The following is a 6,000-nucleotide window of genomic DNA, read 5'->3' as shown; positions in this document are numbered from 1 at the left end:
ACCACTCCAAACAACCTAAAATTGGATTATGTCTTATTTTTTTTATTTATTTTTTTTTTTTTTTTTTTTTGGTTTTTCAAGACAGGGTTTATCTGTGTAGCTTTGCGCCTTTCCTGGAACTTACTTTGGAGACCAGGCTGGCCTCAACTCACAAAGATCCACCTGCCTCTGCCTCCCAAATGCTGGGATTAAAGGCATGCGCCACCACTGCCTGGCAGGGTTATGTCTTTTTAAAAATATCTTTTTCATTTATTTTATGCATACAGGTGTTTTGCCTGCAATATGTCTGTGCACCATGTGCAGGCCTCATGCCCACAGAGGCCCAAGAGAGCATTAGATCCACTGGAACTAGAGTTACAGTTATGAGCCACCATGTGTTTGCTGGAAATCGAACCCAAGTCCTTTGGAAGAGCAGCCAGTGCTCTTTAGCCTTGAGCCATGGCCTCTCTAGCCCCTGTGTTATGGAATATTAGCTGAGATGTGTTACATTCATTTATGCTGTGGAACATTTGTTTAACATGCAAGGATGTGTTGCCTTCTTCTATGTTGCATTGTTTAACTCTGTGAAGCTGTGTTACTGTGCCTGCCTAAAACACCTGATTGGTCTAACAAAGAGCTGAACGGCCAATAGCAAGGCAGGAAAAAGGATAGGCGGGGCTGGCAGGCCAAGAGAATAAAAGGAGGAATCTGGGAAGAGGGAACTGAGGAAGGAAAAATAAAAGAAGAGAGAGGATACCAGGGTAGCAGCCACACAGCCAGACATGGAATAAGAAGTAAAGAAAAAGGTATATAGAAATACCAAAGCCCAGAGGCAAGAGGTAGATGGGATAATTTAAGAAAAGCTGGCTAGAAATAAGCCAAGCTAAGGCTGGGCATTCATAAGTAAGTATAATACTCCATGTGTGATTATTTGGGAGCTGGGTGGTGGGCTCCCCAAAGAGTAAAAGAGTAAAAAAAAAACAATAACTATACCCCTGGGCTGTGACTTCGAAATTATACCCACCACCGCAGCAAGCAGGTCTACAAGCAGCGACTCTCCTGCCCAGTCAGCACTCATAGTTCACAGCTGAGCAGCAGGGTCAGCCCTCACAGAGGGGCTGCAGGGACTGAGGACAAGGACTTCTCAGCTCCCACGAGTACTGGGCCTGTCTGCTGCCCTCTCTTAGTCTCCATTTTCTCTCTTTGAGCAGGGATAGTCCTCTGTCCCTGTCCTCTCCCAGGACATGTGTCAGTCAGTCATTGGCACTGGACGGAACTCCAGGCTACCTGGTGAGGGGGCGCTAAGGTGGCCTAGAGCTCAGGCCACAGAATACGGCCACAGCCCAGCCCTGCCTGAGTACCCTCCTCCATCTTGTCTCTGCATCCACCAAGGATGTCAACCCAAGGGTAAGAGTCTGTCCAAATCAGTCTCTGGTCCCTGGCTTCTGTGCCTCCTGTAGTTAATATTCCCCAGCGGGGCTCTACCCAAGTCTGAACCTGGAAATCCACTTTAGACAGGAACAGCCAGGGTGAATGGGGAGACCAAGGTGGCCAGGGAAGGCCATATGCTGTCTGTCCTGGCCCGCAGCCTCCCATATTGCCAAATGCCATCAACCTTATTGACATCAGTGAACAATCTGGAACTCTCCAGACCTTTGGGGCTGAGACTTCCCAGCAGCGGTTATGAGTTCCCACTGCAAGTCCCAGGTCCAACCACATATGCACACTGTCCAGCCTCCCCACCCGTCCATCGGGACAAGAGGCTTGTGATGGGAACTGTCACTCCTGAACACAGCAGAAGGCCCCTCCTCATCTATCTGGCCTGGTAATTTCCTTTGACTTCCTGGGTCTTCCTGGGTGACAACCTTCTCCACAGGGTGGTCACCAGGGGTTTTCTGAAACACGACATCTACCTCCCCTTCCTGCTCCCTGTGAGGCCCAGTCTGCTCCCGAGGGACAGTCTTCTATACACAGGCCGGTACTCAACCTCCACCATCAATGGCAGCATCAAACTGTGATATTATAGAACTGAGGAGAGAGACTGAGGGGGACAAGCATGGGTGAGAGTCAGTCAGAGGCCAAGTGAAGATCCATCAGAGAAGAAGAGGACACACAGGAGTTAGGACGGAGAGCTTGAGGTCTTGGTGGGGTCAGCAGAGTGAGTGGAAGGTCCGAGAGAAAGTCCAGAATGTTTAGAAGTCAGGGCAAAGAGGACGTGTCAAAGCCAGGTGTGGGGTCACACCTGTAATCCCAGTGCTTGGGAGGTACAGGGAGGAGGATAAGGAGTCAGGGTCATCCTTGATGTCTTAGTCACTGTTCTCTTGCTGTGAAGAGACACCGTGACCAAGGCAACTTACAAAAGAAGCATTTAATTGGGGGCTTGCTCACAGTTTCAGTTCACAGCATCTCTGCAGTTCTCAACAGTCCCAAAGCAGAAGCAACCACTATCCACCTACAGGTGGATGAATTGAAAACCTGTGGTATGTCCACACAATAGGCTGTTACTTGGCAATAAAAAGGAACAAGACTGATGCATAACACAACCCGGACAAACCTTGACCACAGGATGCCAAGTAAGATAACTCAGAGGCAAAGGGCTGTGTACTCAATGACGTTTCCAGGTCTATTTTCAAGTACAGGAGGTGGACCCATGGTTCCTGGGACTGGAGGAAAGCAAAGGGATTAAGCACAGACCACAGCTTTTGTGGGAGGCGGGGACAAACTAGAGTGGCCAGGACTCTACCTATTAACTCCTGTAGGATCCTGCACTCTCGAGGGTGAACTGTGTGGTGGGGTCATCACTGCTCTTTGGTGAAGCTTCGTGACAGTTCCTCCTGGCAGCAGAGGGTCGGGAGAGGGCTGAGCTGGGAATCGAGTAGGGAAGGACAGTCAACCAGCCCAGCAGAGAAGCAGGGAAGGTGTACAGCCTTGCCACGCTGACGGCCAGCTTTGTTTGCTGTCGGCAGATGCTAAGGAGCGTTGGGCCTGGGGAGCGTTCAGTGATGGAGGTTCTCAGTACGTCCAGATCCTGTGCTGGGAAACAGTCACATCTCTGCCTGCCCACTAGAGGTCCACGGGCCTGCTCCACATTTCCTTCACTCGCAGAAGTTTCCAGACCAAATAAGGCTGCGGCTCTTGCCAAGCTCCTGGCGCAGACTGCAATTCCCTGTAAGTGCCAAGGTTGTCACTTGGGCTGGGAACCTCCTGAAGGAGTTGTGTGCCCAGCAGCCCACTGGGGCCACCCCTCTGGGCAATGCCACAGAGGCACACTGGTGATCTTTGACCAGCAGGGGCAGCATTGTGTCTTGGAACTGTAGCCACCTCAGCACCCTGCATAGTGGCTTTGCCAGAGACCAGACAATGTCACCAGAGCCTGGCACTAGATTTTCTCTAACTGTCACAACTGTCCCATGAAGTGGGTCCTGCAATGCCCCATTTTACAAATGAGGAATACCTGGGGCTGTAGTATGAGGAGTAAAGGGCCACCTGGGCACCTCCACAAGAAACTTCTCACTCCTCACGAACCGGAACCTCTGGGAGCCACGCCCTCCTGGGAGGCTGTCCTGGGGACCCAGCGCTCACAGTGGCCGGGCCAGACATCTGGCTGCCTTTGCCATTTCCTGGGCTAACCTGCCCAGCAAGGCTACAGGACATTTTTTTCAAGCAATCAGACACAGACATTTTCCTAATGAAGGCTCTCTGGGATGAGACATGGAAACTTTTAACTCAGCCAGCTTTGATGCCAGCAGTTTAAGGCGCAGCAGTCAAGGTGAGGATGATCCATGAGAGGCTTGTGGGGTGTGGAGACATGGTGCATTCCCTGGCATGGAGACCTGCGTACAGGACCCAAGCCACACTTTTTACTGCCAAGAGAGGCACGGCCATTCTCCTACCCTGCTTAGTAGAGGGACAGGAAATCATGTATGTGTGTGCATGGGGTCGGGGGTGGGGTTACCTGCAGAAGTCACACACTAGCGTGATGGTGTTGACATTACTAGGACTCTACATCTTCTCAGGCCCCAGCCTGTGCTAGCCTAGCTCCTCCTGGAGGGCCATGCATGGGAGCCGCTCCCAGTGGCAACATGAGATCTGGTCTTTTCTCAGTGGACAGGGACACTGGATCGGCACAAGCTCCATGCCAGAATGCACAGACCCAGTAAGACACAGATGTGTTAGGCCAGGGAAACAGCTCAGCGGGTTAACTGCTGCTCAAGCACCAGAAGCGGAGTTTGGATCTCCAGACCCATGGAAAAGCCAGCCGTGGAGGGGAAGGTGCCTGCCGCCAAGGCCGATGGCCCGAGCGACTCCTGGGAACCACACTGTGGAAGCGGGGAACTGACTCTTGCAGTTGTTACTCCCACACATGTGCCCCTTCTCCATCACACACACACACATACACACACACACACACACACAAACACACACACAGGCATTTTTTTTGAAGATGTACAGCTACAGGCACAACTGGACCAGCAAAGAGCCTTTGGCAAGGCACAGAAACCCAAGGTGGACTCTGTTCAGCCAAAAAGAAACTTACTAGTTTAGAATGCAGGGAAGGATGGAGGTTGGTGTGGCTAGATCCAGGGGCTCCAACCCTGTCACCAGGTCAACCCCCCGCCTCACTGGGAGGGCTGTTTCTCTTCGGATTCCTTCCCTTCTACAAACAGCCTTCTAGAAGGCAGGCAGGGTGGCCGCTGGCCTCCAGCACGAGAGCCGGCGTCTGGCCTCCAGTGGACATGTCAGCACTGGAGCAGAACTGGCTGGCCCTGTTGGAGTCTGGTCTATCCCTGAGTTCAATCCTGGGGCTCCGTCAGGGCTCATACCCACAGTTCAGGGGGGCCCGGCAGCTTCTACCCTGAGCTCCGCAACCCTGGAGTAACAACACTTCCACATGGCACGGCATTCCCACTGCATCTTGGGCAGAGCACAGCTCGCCGTTCTTGGGATGCGTGTAATGCCCAGCGCTGCACCAGTGGCAGTCCAGCTGCAGTTCCAACACTGACTGAGCTCCGCACTGGGGTATAACGCAGCCTCAGCCATGTCCCCTTCCCAACAGACACCATGCATGGTCACAAGCAAGGAAGGCAACCATGAGCTCGGGGGGGGTGTGTGTGTGTGTGTGTGTGTGTGTGTGTGTGTGTGTCATATGACTTCTTCTGGGACGATCTCACCCTAGCGAGACAGATCACTGCAGACCAAAGGAAGGATTCTGTCCGAGTCTAATTGGGTGAATGGGTGAGTACTGGCTTTAGGAGCATGGGTGACTCTGTACTGCCTGGAAGTCCCCTGGGCATGGGTGACTCAACAGCAGCTGTAGCATCTGGAAGTCCCCTTGGGGGACGTATGGGCAGTTGCATTACCTAAGAGTTCCCCCGCCAGCCAACTGTTTGCCTCTTAAACAACCTCAAGAGGGGAGGGGTCTTAGGAGACCTTAGGCAGGGGGCTGTTAGGGAACCCTGTCTCCTGAGGTCTTGTGCACGTATTACAGCTGTTCTGGTTCAGGTGGCCATGGTCATGTCCAACCTGCAGGACACAGCCACACAGCAGAAGGCGAGGGTGATCCTCCTGCCCTGATAACAGCAGAGAGGTCAAGGCCTGCAGCCACCTGAGGGACAGTCGTGTGACTGCAGCATGAGCAGGCTCCCAGGAGGGAAACCTCAGGCACCAGGCCAGGAAAACCATGCTGCCCTTTGCTTGGACAAAAATGACCCTTAGGGGAGTGGGCAGACAGCAGGCATGAAGACCCTCACGGGAGGGAGGATTCCGAGCCTGGCTCCACCAGGAAGCATCTCACCCAGTCTGTGTTGGGATCCCCAGCATCTCCCTGATGCCTGGGTTGACTGTCCAGTTAGATGGTGCCAAACTTCCCAATCTGAAACTCCATCCTCCTTGCTAGGAAAGTCAGCTGCGAGGGGGTCCTTTCCTCCCCACGTATCATGAAACCTCCCCAGCAATGGCCTTGCCTTGTCCACGCCGCCAGACTGTACATTACCCATCCCATCACTCTTGGATGCCCTGGGG

This window comes from Peromyscus leucopus, chromosome 1, assembly GCF_004664715.2.
Source record: "Peromyscus leucopus breed LL Stock chromosome 1, UCI_PerLeu_2.1, whole genome shotgun sequence".
Classification (NCBI taxonomy): domain Eukaryota; kingdom Metazoa; phylum Chordata; class Mammalia; order Rodentia; family Cricetidae; genus Peromyscus; species Peromyscus leucopus.
The sequence above is the reverse complement of the archived record's forward strand: the minus strand, read 5'-3'. Positions refer to the sequence as shown.